Source organism: Aythya fuligula, chromosome W (assembly GCF_009819795.1).
Source record: "Aythya fuligula isolate bAytFul2 chromosome W, bAytFul2.pri, whole genome shotgun sequence".
NCBI classification, from domain to species: domain Eukaryota; kingdom Metazoa; phylum Chordata; class Aves; order Anseriformes; family Anatidae; genus Aythya; species Aythya fuligula.
Window position 1 is genome coordinate 13,061,777 of NC_045594.1, and position 16,094 is coordinate 13,077,870.

The 16,094-nt window shown below is 48.9% G+C and overlaps 1 pseudogene; it reads right to left on the reverse strand.

Moving 5' to 3' along the window:
* Positions 1–5,158: 5,158 nt before the first annotated feature.
* LOC116501320 lies at positions 5,159–14,018 on the reverse strand (annotated as a pseudogene).
* Positions 14,019–16,094: the final 2,076 nt, after the last annotated feature.

Consider the following 16,094-nt stretch of genomic DNA (forward strand, 5'->3'; position numbering starts at 1 on the left):
TTCACTTTCTGGTTTAGAGATTATGCAAAGTTTTAGTGGGATTGTTTCGTGTTCTGTTTGTTGTGTCAGGTCTGTGGTTAAGGTATGGACAAGCTCTGTGGTTTACAAGTGTTTTTTGTCTACGAAGGAATCTAGGGTTAAATAAGGCATTTTAATGTATTTGTTAAGTGAAAGGATTATGGTTATCAAGAGAGAAAATTGATTCCTTTCAGAGTGTTGCAGTAGCATTTAGGTTTAAGCGTTAAAATTACTGGCTCAAGTAAGGTAAGGACCATATGTGACTTTTTTAAGTCAGTGTTACTGCACTACTGGCATTGCATGAATGCTCTTACCTCTATGAAATCATTAATTTCTGCTGTCATGCTCCTCTTCCCACCCCAAAATCTCACATCTCTATTGTTCAGGCTGCTCCTGACCTTCCCATATCTTACTGGGATCAGCTTTCTGATGACATTTACCATCTCAGTGTATCTGTCTCACCTCTGTTGGCTGCTCCATTCCTGAGAAGGAAGTGGCATTGTAGTCAGGAGGGAAAAGGACACAAAGGTCTGTAGGCGCATGCTGCACAATGTGCCCATCAGCTCTGCACCTACGCAAAATCACACTTCCTACCTTCAAGGTTTGTTTCCCAAATGGCTTCTGTGGATCCAGGGTTACTTTTCCCAGGCCCTCTCACATGTTTCAGTTTTGGATGTGCAGGGATGGGATAAGGAAAGCCAAGGCATGGATGGAACTCAGCTTATCGGGGGATGAAAAGCATAACAGGAAGAGATCCTATAGGTACTTTGCTCAGAAAAGAAAGGCCAAGGAGATTGTACCCCCTCTGATGGATGAGAAGGGTGAACTGGTAATGACAGACATGGAGAAGGCAGAGGGACTCAACAACTTCTTTGCCTCAGTCTTCCCTGCCAGTCAGGCTTCCCAAGTCTTTCATTCTCTGAACCCATAGGTAGAGGCTGGGGGTGCAAATTCCCACCTGTTGTAAGTGAAGAGAAGATTTGATGCCACCTGAAGAAGCTCAAGAAGTACAAGTCTATGGGGCTTGATGACTTGCCTTCCAGGGAGTGGAATGCTGTGGCTGAGGCTGTGGATATTCCATCCCTGGGGGTGTTCAAGGCCACGTTAGATGAGGCCCTGAGCAACCTGATCTAGGGGGTGGTGTCCCTGCCTGTGGGGGGTTGGAACTAGATGATCGTCGAGGTGCTTTCCAACTCAACCGTTGTATGATTCTCCGATTCTGTGCTTCAGAGGCTAAGTAATAATAACAGTAATAATATTAATCGTCATCATCATCATCATCATCATCATCATCACAACAACAGTAGCATGGTATTGGGCTTCAGAATACTCAGTGATCCTTTGTGATATGGTTTAGTGGAGGACGTGTTAGTGGTAGGTCAGAGGTTGGACTACGTGATCTTGGAGGTCTCTTCCAGCCTAGATGATTCTGGGATTCTGTGATCCAGTTCATCCATGAGACAAAACCCTGCAAGCAGCACGAAGGACACTGAAATGTGGCCTAACATGAAGGAGGCTCCAGAACGTTGGTGTAGAAACAGTATTTTTGTGCCATGATGAATGTGGTATATGCTGCAGGAAAAGGCCTCCATCTGAAGTAAAAGGCCTAGGCCAGCAGCAGTGTGGCACAGGCTTGAGATTTGGGTGTATGTGAAACTTGTGGAACCACAGGATCCAAGCCCTCTCTCCTTCTCTCCTCTCCCCATGCCAGCTGCGGTCATAGCCCCCAGCCTTGCTGCACTGTGCAGAGGAGCTGCTCCTGGGCACAGCTGTCTCTCTGCACCACGGCCCTCTTGCCACGAGCTCTCTCTGTCCCATGAGCCCGGCCCAGCTCAGCAGCACAGCACCAGCCCAAGGCACTGCAATCACCCCTCTGGGGGCTTTGCTGATGAGCCCACAAACCTCAGGCACTCAGAGACAATTGAAGACATCTCTCCAGAAGTCCAAGTCAGAGGCAAGTTTCCTGCAGTGTCCTCCTGAGGGCCAGCACTGACACAGCCTCCCTTGGAGCTCATTAAAGCAGAACAGTGGAAGCAGAGGGAATCCCCCAGTCAGCATGCCAAGAAGGTGCCTTCTGCTGGCCTAGCAGGGCCACTGCCAGATGTCAGCCCAAAAATGCAGGTCCCAGGGAGAAGCCAAGGGTGACTTCCAGACACAAGTGACCTCACAGTCCCTTTCCTGACACTTTCCTGCTGCTGCCCTATCAATTGCAGAGACTGAAGTGACCTCACAGTCACATTCCTCCTGCTGGGTCAGGACATCCTGACGTAGGGCTGACCTCTCTCTAGTCCTTTAGGGACTAGGGCTCACCATTCTGGGTTAGAGGATAAACACAGGTTAAACGGGAATCTTTGGTGTTCTTCTGTGGCTATCAGGTCTGTCATAAGGTTATGGGCAAACCCTGTGGTTTAGAGTATTTTAAGGCCTGCCAACAACTTCTCTAGGGCTAAATAGTGCATTTTAATGCTAGTGTTTAGGGAAGGAATTAGGGTAAGCAGGAGAGTAAAGGTAAGGAAAAGGGTCTGTGGGCTGCATTTTTCTTCAGTGGATACTTTAAGTTCAGGCATTAGAGTAGTGGATTCCTCTCAGAGTGTTGGAGGAGCATTTAGCTTTAAAGATGAAAATTACTGGTTCAAATAAGGAAAGGGCAATACATTACTGTTTTAAATCAGTGTTACTGTAACACCTACATTAAATGACCCCTCTTACCTCTACATAATCATTAATTTCTGCTGGCCATGCTCCTCTTACCACCCCAAAATCTCACATCTCTCTTGTTCAGGCTACTCCTGACCTCCCCATATCTTACTGTGATCAGCTTTCTGATGACATTTACCATCTCAGTGTACCTGTCTCACCTCTGTTGGCTCCTCCATTCCTGAGAAGGTAGTGACATTGTAATCAGGAGGGAAAAGGACACAAAGGTCTTTAGGCGCATCCTGCACAATGTGCCCATCAGCTCTGCACCTCCACAAAATCACACTTCCTACCTTCAAGGTTTGTTTCCCAAATGGCTTCTGTGGATCCAGGGTTACTTTTCCCAGGCCCTCTCACATGTTTCAGTTTTGGATGTGCAGGGATGGGATAAGGAAAGCCAAGGCACAGATGGAACTCAGCTTGGCAAGTGATGCAAGGAATAATAGGAAGAGATTCTATAGATACATGGCTCATAAAATAAAGGCCAAGGAGATTGTACCCCCTTCTGATGGATGAGAAGGGTGAACTGGTAATGACAGACATGGAGAAGGCAGAGGGACTCAACAATATCTTTGCCTCAGTCTTCCCTGCCAGTCAGGCTTCCCAAGTCTTTCATTCTCTGAACCCATAGATGGAGGCTGGGGGTGCAAAGTCTCACCCACTCTAAGTGAAGAGCAGGTTTGAGAACACCTGATGAAACTCAACAAGTACAAGTCTATGAGGACTGATGACTTGCATCCCAGGGTCCTGAGGGAACTGGCTGATGTAGTTGCCAAGTCTCTCTCCATCATATTTGAAGAGTCCTGTCAGTCGGGTGAAATCCCTGATGACTGGAAAAAGGAAAACATCACTCCCATTTTTAAAAAGGGTAGAAATGAGAACCCATGGAACTACCGAATGGTGAGCCTCAGCTCTGTGCCTCAAAAGATCGTGGAAAAGATCCTCCTGGAATCGACGTCAAGGCACATGCAAGACAAAGAGGTCATCTTAGACACCCAGCATGGCTTCACCAAAGGATAAATGGTGCCTGACCAATCTGGTGGCTTTCTGCAATGGAGTGACCACATCAGACAACAAGGGAAGACCGACCGATACCATCTACTTGGACTTCTGTAAGACCATTGACGCTGTCCCACATGACATCCTAGTCTCCAAATTGGAGAGATACGCATTTGATGGGTGAACCATTCAGTGGGTAAGGAGTTGGCTTGAAGGTCACACCCAGAGAGTGGTGCTCAATGGCTCTATGTCCAAGTGGAGGCTGGTGATGAGTGGCATCTGTCACGAGTCTGTCTTGGGACTGGTACAGTTTAATATCTTTATCAATGACATAGTGGGATCGAGTGCTCCCTCAGCAAGTGTGCAGATGACACCAAGCTGAGTGGTGTAGTTGATGCAACAGAGGAAGGGGTGCCAACCAAAGAGCGCTGTACAAGATTGAAATTTGGGTCCCTGTGAATCTAAGGAGGTTCAACAAGTCCAAGTGCAAGATGCTGCACCTGGGCTCGGGAAATCCCAGATATGAGGAAAGGCTGGGAGAAGAACTCATTGAGAGGATCCCTGCAGGGAGGTACTTGGGGGTTCTGCTGGACAAAAAGCTCGACATGAGCCAGCAGTGTGTGCTTGTAGCCCAGGAGGCCAACTGCATTCTGGGCTGCATCAAGAGAGGAGTGGCCAGCAGGTGGAGGCAGGTGATTCACCCCTTCTACTCTGCCTTTGTGAGGCTCATCTTGGAGTCCTGCATCCAGGACTGGGGCCACCAGCACAAGAAGGGTGTGGGTCTGTTAGAATGGATCCAGAGGAGGGCCATGAAGATGATCAAGGGGCTGGAACACCTCTCCTATGAAGAAAGGTTGAGAGAGCTGGGGCTCTTCAGCCTGGAGAAAAAAAGGTTCCAGGGTGACCTCATCACAGCCTTTCAGTACTTAAAGGGGGCTTATAAAAAGATGGAGAGTGACTCCTTGCTCAAGGACATCACAGTCACTGCCCTGCCCCTAGGGGACAAACAGCTGAAGTTAGGGATAGGAGTGGGTTTGAAGATGAGATGTGTTGTGTGTGTGGTGGAGGGTTAGGTGGTCAATTTAACATTTAGGGATTAGAGGTCAACTTCTAGGGCTAATGCAATGGAAGGGCTTTGAGGGAGGGATTGGTGTTCTGCTCAAGATGCCTGCTCAAGGTGTAGGATAAGGGCAAGCCTTGTGGGTTAGAGTTTTGTTTAGTTCTTGGGTGAGGGCTAGGGCTAACGCTGGCATTCTAATTCATGATTAGGCTTAATCATCATTCTGCTTGACCTTTAAGTACAAGATGTGTTTGACATCTGCCTTTTCCAAGTCCCGAGGAACCTCTTTGATCAACCTGTCCTTTCCAAGGCCTCTCAGATAGATCTTATGACAATGTCTGGAGCAGTTCCACCAGCATGTCTCTCACCCTTCCCACTCAACTTCTAAGCAACCTGAGGATTGAGCAGGGGGATGATGAAGGTTTGGGAAAGGGCTTGGTTAAAACCTCTGAGCACAGCCTTTATGGGCTTCACACAGACAGTGAGGGTGGTGTCACAGAAAACAGTGACACTCATGAGGACTATAGAGCAGGTGGACAAGACCTTGGGCCTGCCAACACAAGACGCACACACATGAAAACTGTATGGGAGGGAAGAGGAAGATTGGATCCAAAATGTAGATTATGAAATCAAAGAGCATGAGTATCACCGTGACACTGCAGGAGAGCTCCAGCAATGGAACAAAACCACAGAAGGTGTCTATGACACTGGGGCCACAGAACTGTAGCTGGGAGGGGGAGAAAGAATTCCTGTACATGAGAGAAATTGCCCTGGTTCAGGTACAGCTGCCTTCTGGAGTCAGACCTTCCACTTCTTGAGCCTTGCAGAGAAGAGGGGTGGCATACAGCCCAGGGCTGACCGTAGGACATGGCCCCCAGCAGGAAGCACTGCGGTCATGCAGAAGGTGCAGGTGTCCTGGTTTCAGTTAGAACAGAATTAATTTTCTTCCTAGTAGCTGGTGGAATGCTGTGTTTTGGCTTAGGATGAGAAGAGTGCTGATAACACCCCGATGTTTTAATTGTTGCAGAGCAGTGCTTACACCAAGCCAAGGACATCTCAGCCTTTTGCTCTGTCCTGCCAACAGGCAGGCTGGGGGTGCAGTAAGAGCTGGGAGGGGACAGACCCAGGACAGGTGACCCGAACTAGCCAAAGGGGTATTCCATACCATATGACGTCATGCTAAACAATATATAGGGGTGGCTAGCCAGGGGGAGGGGGCCGGACTGCTCAGTTAGGCTGGGCATCGGTCAGCGGGTAGTGAGCAATTGCATTGTGCATCACTTGTTTGTACACATTATTATTATTTTCCTATTATCACCATTGTATTATTATTATTATTATTGTTATTATTACTTTTGTTATTATTATTTTCCTGTCTTATTAAACTGTCTTTATCTCAACTCACGGGCTTCACTTTCCATTTCTCTCCCCCGTCCCAGAGAGGGAGGGGGAGGGTGAGCGAACGGCTGTGTGGTGTTTAGCTGCCGGCCGGGTTAAACCATGACAGCAAGTGAGAGTGCTGCCACCTCTGTGAGCAAAGGGGGTGCTGTCCCCAGCCAGGAAGATGGCCAGCATCTGACGCAGGGTGCTGGAGCTGTGCAAGGAGGACAACTCTCCCCCAGAAACAAGGCCACGGGCATCTGCAGGTGTTTGGTGTCAGGCACCAGCACAGTGATGAGGTTGTTCCACATCCCAGTCACTCTGTGCTGGTCAAGCAAGAGAGGAAGAAGAGATTTGTGTATGGGTAGAGGATCTCCCAGGTAGAAAACTGATGATCTGGTTCATCCACTGGAGAACCAAGGTGTAAATGTAGAGCTTGGGAGCGTGATATAGTGATGGACTTGTCAGCACTAAGGTAAAGTTACCTGACCTGGGTGACACGTCCCAGAGTAGTGTCAGGCACAATGCAATTCTTTTTACCTTCTGCATCTAAAGACCAGGAAGTAGTACTCTGCCTTTCTCTATTGACTGGGCAGGTCTTTTCACATTACTCAATTTAGGTTTTCCTGTCTGAAAGGGGCAATTTCCCAAAAGCAGCCAAGCTCATGGGTATAGCTACATCAACTTAAAGATATATTTTCTTTCGTTTTCATACTGAGTTTTCCACAGAAGACCCAAGAGATACCATGGATATCTAGGTGTCTACTGCGATTCAAACAGAATTTCTCAGGTTCCAAAAGTCACTTAAAATTTATTTTACTTTATTTCATTTTAGGTTTCATTTTTTTATTTTTTTATTTTAGGTTTCATTTCATTTTATTTTATTTTAGGTTTCGTTTTATTTTATTTTATTTTAGGTTTCGTTTTATTTTATTTTATTTTATTTTTTGATTTTGTTTTATTTTATTTTATTTGTTCTCAAGGAACCCGAGTTGTCTTAGAAAGCGTTTCATGTGTGGGCTGGGCTGCAGTTACATGGACAAAGACCACTGCTGGCAGGGAGGGTGTCTGACCTCCAGACTCTGCTTTTCCTCCCGAAGAAGGTCTCCAAAGAAGTTACCCTGGATGAACAGCAATAGGAGAATGATGCTCAAAACTGAAATGCAGCAAATTTCAGCCTTTAAAAACTGAAAATATTTTTTATTAGCTGCTTTTTGAAATTTTCTTCCTTAAGTAGACCATGCAAACTCTGTAATTAGCTATACAAGGCATGAAGGCTTGAAGAAACTATTGAAGAGATGTTAGGAGTTTCTGCATTTTAATGAGTTCCATGGTGTATTTTGGTGCTCAGTCTATGAAGCTCAGGTACTGAGAGGAGAGTGATGTAACCGCTTGAGCAAGTAAAGTCAGGAGGAAAAGCTGAAGTGACTTGGAGTATTAATGGGCCCCACTGAGGGCTGTTACTAACAAAGCCTCCCCAGGGCCTTGTTAGGGCAGATAATTGGAGGCCATGGTTACAGACAGGCAAAGCACTGTGCTGAGAAAAGTCTTGGTTGGTTTTAGTGAAGCAGAAGAGCCAAGGCCTGACCCCTGGAACTGTGAGAGGAGATTCTGCACCCCCACATCTGGCTCAAGGCTCTTACTGGGATCTGTGGGATGTGGTGGGCAGTGTGATGCCATGAGAACAACACTGGTGTGACACCTCCGTGGTGCTGTACAGGGTTGCAAGGAATCGATGAGGCCTCATCAGAATGAATATAACATATCTCCTAAGCTCTAGCCAAGAGAACAGAAATTTCAGGGCTGTTGGGCCTGCCATTTCTACCAGCACCCTCTGCCTTCTGCTCTGCAGGCTTTCCTTTGCTGTCCCGTAGTCTGAACTATTTCCTTGCAGTCTGCAGACACCCATTTCTGTTCATCAACTTGCTTTCATCCCTTGCTTTCACCCATGTCTCATCAGCCCTCACCAGATTTTCCTTGAAAGACAAAGCGACGGTCTAATCAGAGGGTGACCTCTGGCACCACAGCAAAACCCTTTGAGGGACATTTCTTCCTCCTCGTGGCCAATGCTTAACATCCAAGGTACAGTTTGTGGATTTTTTTTTTTTTTTGTTCTTTCCTACTACCAAAGGAAGCTCCATCAGGGTGGAAACCACTCCTGAAGTAGGCATCCCAACCCAGCAGGCTCCTTGCGGCCTCTCAGCCAAGCACACACAAGTCACCTCAGCAGCAGCTTCCAAGCCAGGGGCCTGCTGCTGGCCTTGCAGCTTCTTGGCTACACACAGCCAAGCCTTGTGCCTGCTGCTGCCCACTCATGGACTCAAGCAGAAGGGACAGGACAACCCATGTTGGGGCCTTCTTTCTGTCTGGGTCCTCCTGGGTGTGTAGGCAGAGGGGATCCCCCAGTCAGCATGCCAAGCAGGTGCCTTCTGCTGGCCTAGCAGGGCCACTGCCAGATGTCAGTCCTCACTTGGTTTTGAATGCCATGAGACCTCATGGCAACCTCACGGTTCCTGCCCTGCCTCAAGGGGCCAAGCACCTAAAGTTAGAGGGCTTGAAGGTGGGGAGGTTAATGCACAGGAAGAAGGGGCTTTCGGGTGTTAGATGTTCATGTATGGTGTTAGGTGACTAGGGCTCATCCTTTCTGAGTTAGAGATTAAGGAAAATTTAGTGGAAGTGTTTGGTGTTCTGTTTAAGGTGGGCTGTCTGTGCTTAGGGTATGGGGAAGCTTTGTGGTTTAGGGTTTTGTTTAGGTCTGTAAAGAAGGTGTCTAGGGTTAAACAGAGCATTTCAATGCTAGGATTAAGGGCAGGGATCAAGGTAAACAAAAGAGTAAGGGTAAGGGAAAGAGGCTATGGGCTGAGTTTTGGCTTCAAGGGATACTATGAGGTCTGGCATTAGAGTAGTGGATTCCTGTCAGGGTGTGGTGTAGCATTAAGGGTTAGGGATTAAGTTTACACGTTGAGACCTTGGAAGGGCCTCCTTTTTGAAGTCAGTGTTAGAATAGCATGAACATTATCCTGAACATTTTTTCATCTTCCAAATCATGAATTTCTGCTGCCCTAGCTCCTCTTCCCTCCCCTAAATCCCACATCACTCTTAGCCAGGGTTCAGCTGACCTCCCCATAGCAGTAATCTTGTTGGGATCAGATTTCTGATGGCTTTCATGATCTCAGAGTATCTGTCTCACCTCTGTAGGCTACTCCATTCCTAAGACAGAAGTGGCACGTAAGGCAAAATGGAAGAGGACACAAACATGTCTAGGAACACCCTGCACCATGTGCCCAGCAGCTCTGCACAACCACAGAAGTGAGCTTCCTGATGTTAAGTTTTGGTTCCAGAATGGATTCAGGCTAATTTTTTCCAGGCCCTCATGCATGCTTCATTTTCCCCCAGGGATCTTGGAGGCACTGGCTGCCTCTGTGTAGAAAACTGAAAGCAGCCGTGGAGGATGACTTTAGGCAAAAGCTGAAATCTTTTGATTTTGACATGACAACCAGAGGTGCTGCTCTGCAGAGTGAGGGGGCTGTGCCCGGGGCACGGGGGCACTCTGCAGGGCTGTGCTGGGCAGGCTGGGAGGCAGACCCAGCTCATGGGGTCACTGCCATTGCCCCAGGGCTGCAAGGAATCATTCGCCAGGCTCCTTTGCTGGGGCTTATGTGTGCCAAGGGGATGCTGAGCTCTCCTCTGCCTGCTCACACCAGACTGAGCACTTGAGCTCTGCTCAGTCCACCTCAGACATAACATGGTGCTTGGCAGTAAATACTGGGGTCATCTTTCCAAGACAAGGTAGCAGTTTCTCAGAGACTGACAGCACAGCAATCTGCTTGTGAGAACTGATGAGTTACTAAATATTCCTCATGTTTGGGGTTGCAATTCCTCTTTCTTTATTTTTTCTTTTCCTTTCGCTTCCTTATGTGTCTATCTTTCTGTGAGTTTTTATGTCCTTTCACTTCTCTCTCTAGATGTGTTTCCTCCTCTCCCTCTAGAGGGGGAGGAAGCAGGCAGCTCACGCATGTGTAGTTTCTGGTTGAGGAGAGAAACGAGGAGGCTGGCTATGGTGCAGCTGCAGGAGCCCTGCTCTCTTGCCTGGGAGATCCCCAGCACACAGTGCCTGTGCCCTGCAGGGCCAGCCCCGCTCCCCAGGCCAGCACAAGAGGCCTGGCCCAGCCACAGAGCAGCTCCACATTCCTCTCCAGGATGCCATTTGCCATCAGACCCAGTAACTGCAGGACATGCCAAGGCCATGCCACTTATTACTCTTTGTTGGGCCATGTGCTACCAAGAAGTCAGATCCCAGTCCAGCCCTTTGTCCTTCAGCTATCACTATGGGACTGATCCATCCTGAAGCCCAGAAAAACAAGAAGCCTGTCCAGGGAGGAGCTCCTTGGGTGTATTTCTGACAACTGCTTTAGAAGAGGTGTACAAAGATGTGGTAGAGATGCCACTCTAGGGACATCAGGAAAGTCACCAAGGTGCATGAGATCTGATGGCTAACCCACGTACAAGAGCACAAGAGAACAATGTGGAAGCCAAAAGAGAGCAGCAGTGAAAAGGCCACGTCCTGATGCTGGCCATGGCCATGGCTCCAGGGAAGCAGCAGCCCTGACCCGAAGGCAGCAGAGAGGCAGAGCCCAGCGGGCAGTGAGGGGCAGCCCCGAGGGCCACTGGGGCTGCTCCTCCATGTAGCAGCTGGGCTTTTGGCCGTGAACCCCTCCTGTGTGTTGGGGCTGCTCCCCCAGCTCCAGAGTACATGGGAAGAGATGGCAGCTGAGACCAGTGAATTTATGCTTTATTGTCTATACCTACAGAGGATGCCTAGTTCAATAGGTTGATTAGAAGATGTACTCAAAGTAAAAAATTACTAAATAAATTCAACCAATATCAGAAGTCATGAAAATAATAAAAAGAAAAGAAAAATGATATGAAAATCTGTCATGTTCGTTTCTCAAATACAATAGTAGTCCTGACAGGATTATTATTAATGTTTATAATATGATAATAATACTAAGGATAAAAATAATATGATAAAAATCACAATAATATTAACAATATTGATGTTTAATAAGCACATACAAAAACAGTTTCCTCACTGCATCCTTGAGCTCCTGGTTCCTCATGCTGTAAATGAGAGGGTTCACTGCTGGAGGTACCACTGAGTACAAAAGTGACACCAGTAGATCCAGGGATGGGGAAGAGATTGAGTTGGGCTTCAGGTAGGCAAAAATGCCAGTGCTGACCATCAGGGAGACCACGGCTAGGTGAGGGAGGCACGTGGAAAAGGCTTTGTGCCGGCCCTGCTTCAGAGGGCATCCTCAGCACTGCCCTGAAGATCTGCACATAGGACAGCACAATGAAAGCAAAACAACCAAATGCTAAAAATGCACTAAAGACCAGAAGACCAGCTTCCCTGAGGTAGGCATCTGAGCAGGAGAGCTTGAGGATGTGGGGGATTTCACAGAAGAACTGGTCCACAGCATTGCCTTGGCAGAGGGGCAGGGAAAATGTAGTGGCTGTGTGCAGGACAGCATTGAGAAAGCCACTGCCCCAGGCAGCTGCTGCCATCTGGGCACAAGCTCTGCTGCCCACGAGGCTCCCGTAGTGCAGGGGCTTGCAGATGGCAACGTAGCGGTCGTAGGCCATGATGGTGAGAAGGAAATACTCCGATGACATCAACAAGACAAAGAGAAAAACCTGTGCAGCACAGCCTTGATAGGAGATGGCCCTGGTGTCCCAGAGGGCATTGGCCATGGCTTTGGGCAGAGTGGTGGAGATGCAGCCCAGGTCGAGGAGGGCGAGGTTGAGGAGGAAGAAGTACATGGGGGTGTGGAGGCGGTGGTCGTAGGCTACGGTGCTGAGGATGAGGCCGTTGCCCAGGAGGGCAGCCAGGTAGATGCCCAGGAAGAGCGCGAAGTGCAGGAGCTGCAGCTCGCGCGTGTCTGCGAATGCCAGCAGGAGGAACTCACTCACAGAGCTGCTGTTGGGCATTTGCTGGCATTGGACACAGTTGTCTGTTGAAGAAAAAAGACAGAACAAAGTTAGAGGAGGCTTCTCTGAGGAAAACCTATTGCAAGTGTTGGAGCACTCCTCTGCCTGAGCCTCTCTTTGCAGGATAACCTTTCCACAGCTCTCTTGCTTGAGCTTGCAGAGGAGTCCATGCTGCTGTTTATCAGGGGGAAGCAGGAATATGGGGGAAACTCTCGTTCAGTCCACTGATCAGGTCACTGGAATTTACAGTGCTGTTTCAAACAATGCATCCCAATGCAGAACAGGGATTCAGATGCCACTGCTGAACACTCTCTTTCTCAGATGCCCTGTGTCAGCCCTCTGTAAGCTGCAGGACCACAACACTTAGGTGTTTCCCTGAGATGGAACTGAAGAAAGCTGAGAGCAAAGAAGCTGCAGTCCAAGTGCAGCTGGACAGGAATCTCACCTTGTCTGTCTGTTGTGAGCAAGTTCTCAGCTCTTCCCTCCTAGCAAGAGGTGTAGAGGTCATTGCACTTATTGCACCTCATTGCAGCTGCCCACAGACAGCCACCCAGAAGCATGGACATGGCCTTAGCAAGGAGGTGTCTTCTCCTTGGGGCACGTGGATAACACAAAGATGCCACAAGAGAGCTGCATCCTGCTGGAGAGCAGCCTGCAGCCAGGAGGATGCCCCACAGACAGAGCTGGATATCTGAAAGCTGGAGTGTCCCATATCCCAGCTGCAGCGTTGCAGAGTCTGGAGGAGGCTTGGCCACTCTGCTCATTGCTGTCCAGGGGCACCTGCCTTAGGGCACTCCAAGGGGCTTCTGCCAGACTTCCTCACCTCGCAGGGCAACCCAGCAGGACTCTCAAAGCCTACTGCATTGCCCACTGCCCTCCCAGAAACAAGACCCAGCAGGAGACCCTTCCAGGACCTGCAGCTGCATGGCCCTGCAGCCAGGCACTTACCTTGTCAAGGGCTGTGCAGGTTTCTCCTGCAGGCAGCTCTCAGCATCCTCCCACTGCCAACTGCCTTCAGCCCCTCTCTCCTTTTCTTCTCTCTGTGTCTGTGCCTCTGTGTCTCTTTCCTGCTGCGCTGTGCAGAGGAGCTGCTCCTGGCCACAGCTGTCTCTCTGCACCACGGCCCTCTTGCCACGAGCTCTCTCTGTCCCACGAGCCCGGCCCAGCTCAGCAGCACAGCACCAGCCCAAGGCACTGCAATCACCCCTCTGGGGGCTTTGCTGATGAGCCCACGAACCTCAGGCACTCAGAAACAATTGAAGACATCTCTCCAGAAGTCCAAGTCAGAGGCAAGTTTCCTGCAGTGTCCCCCTGAGGGCCAGCACTGACACAGCCTCCCTTGGAGCTCGTTAGAGCAGAACCCTGGAGGCAGTGAGGACAAGGAGACAAAGGCAATGTGAAGGTGACACTGAAGTGTACATAAAGTGGATTTGTTTCACTAAGTACCAGGGTACAGACAATAACGAATGATTTTAAATTTGAAAATACAGAAAAGGAAGATAAAATAGTAATTAACATTAACAATAGCAATAACAATAACAATAATAATATGTACAAGGCAAGTGATGCACCATGCAATTGCTGAGAAGCCCCTCACCGATGCTCAACGTGTCCTTGAGCTTTGGTCCCAATGACCCTGGCCAGCCGGCATCGGGATCTCTTGTGCATGTCCCTTGACCTTAATTTCTTTTTGTACAAAATCAGCTTTCAGAGGAATTTGGAGTATTTTCTTCCCTTTCTCAAATACTCCCTCTGCTGTGTCACCCCACCCAGTAATGCCATCGATGTAGTGCAGGTGCTCAGGAGCTTCCTCCTCTTCCAGGGCAGTCTGAATCATGCTGCTGGCATGGCAGCACTCAGCATTGCGGGACTTCATTCAGGCCACGATAGGCCTCTGTTAGTGCACTCGGTTGGTGCTATACTGACTCAGGTGCACGGCTGTGGTAGGGATTGGCACCAGCTGTCCTTCAGCCCTCATCTACCCCACAACAGAAGGGTCCTGTGAGAGACCAAGGCAAGGCAGACAACAGTATAATGTCCTCTGTCTCCAAGGCAGCTATGCCTAAAGCCCACCGATACCCTTTTGGGTCCCTGAAATATCTATCCTCTCCTGAAGCAGTCTCTTCCAAGGATGCACAGAGTCTCTGGGCCAGTGCCAATGGGGTGCTTTTGCCACTCCTTCCCACTTAGACACACTTCAGCCTCCAGTACAGTTCAGAGTTGGGATCCCCCTGTCACTGCAGACATACAAATGGGTTCGACCCTCTGTAGCTTGATGGCATTAGGGTACACTGTGCAGTGGTGCCCACTAGCTCCTGATACTTCTGTGGGTCTGATGTGCAAGGCCATCGAATCCCCACAGTCCAATAAACCCGACTGTCCCCTTCCTCCCCCTGGCTGGAGGCACAGCCCCTCTAGTCCTGCTCATAGTATTCAGTACTGTGTCTGCAGGACAGCCCGCTGGAAATTGGAGCAGCAGTTCTCTAAGAACCCCTTTTAGTGATTGTTTTTCCTTGCCACTCACATACATGTGCCTCTAGGCTGGAGGTAGATTTTCCATCCCACTTTCTCATGTCCTCTCCATGGTCACACCAGTAAAACCACAGGGTGGCACATAGTGTGTACCCACCATATCTCCTTTCCTGCCCTCTAATTCCAGGGAGGGGTGCCGTTTCTCCCAGCACCAGAGCAGCATAGGGACAGGGATCGCGTGATTACTGATGCTCTTATGACTTCTTTCTCTTCGTCCTCCTACTCACATGATGGCCCAGCTTTTCTGAAGCCTGCATCATCTTCTGACTAACTGACTTTCACATCCATTGTTTTTTCTTGCATATAGGAGCAACTGATACAGACACAGGTTGGTTTTCTGGCTCAGACACAGGGCCCAGAAAAGAGCTGGAGTTGCTGCAGGGCATTTTGCAGATGCTGTAGTAGCTGCAGGGTCTGTCAGAAGGGTTGGAGTGACTGCAGGGCTTTTCACAGAGGCTGGAGTGGCATTGATTGTGGCTCTGTAAGCACAGGCCAAGACCCAGCAGACTGCAGTGGCATGTGTCTCTTTGGAAATGCCAGGGTGATAACACCTCCTTTTCAAGCATTTAACTGTGAGATATGTTCATCTGATTCATGTCAATATGAACGATGCTAGGGGCCTCATGGTATGATGAATGTGACCTTCTGTCTTACATACCCTGTTATAACCACACGTCTAAGTGAAACAGCGTGATTAATGTATATAGTTCTTGTATCTTGCAAAAGAATCGTCTAGCAGTTCGTGTCAATAGAGGGTTTGAAGGGTAAACTTTGAGACTCGGGTCTAGGGGATAAGAGAGCAAAGGAGTTTCCAAAAACTGCTGACTTTTGCATGGGACAAGTATCTGATATCTGGGATAAGAGAACAAAGAGGTTTCAAAATAACTCCTAACTATTTCATGTGGCACTGCACGGGTCTCTGATATCTGGCAAAGATATGACCAAATAAAAAGAAAGGGGGAAGATCACAGAATCACAGAATCACAGAATTTCTAGGTTGGAAGAGACCTCAAGATCATCGAGTCCAACCTCTGACCTAACGCTAACAGTCCCCACTAAACCATATCCCTAAGCTCTACATCTAAACGTCTTTTAAAGACTTCCAGGGATGGTGACTCCACCACTTCCCTGGGCAGCCTGTTCCAATGCCTCACAACCCTTTCAGTAAAGAAGTTCTTCCTAACATCTAACCTAAAACTCCCCTGGCTCAACTTTAGCCCATTCCCCCTCGTCCTGTCACCAGGCACGTGGGAGAACAGACCAACCCCCACCTCGCTACAGCCTCCTTTGAGGTACCTGTAGAGAGCGATAAGGTCGCCCCTGAGCCTCCTCTTCTCCAGGCTGAACAAGCCCAGCTCCCTCAGCCGCTCCTCGTAGGACTTGTCCTCCAGACCCCTCACCAGCTTCGTCACCCTTCTCT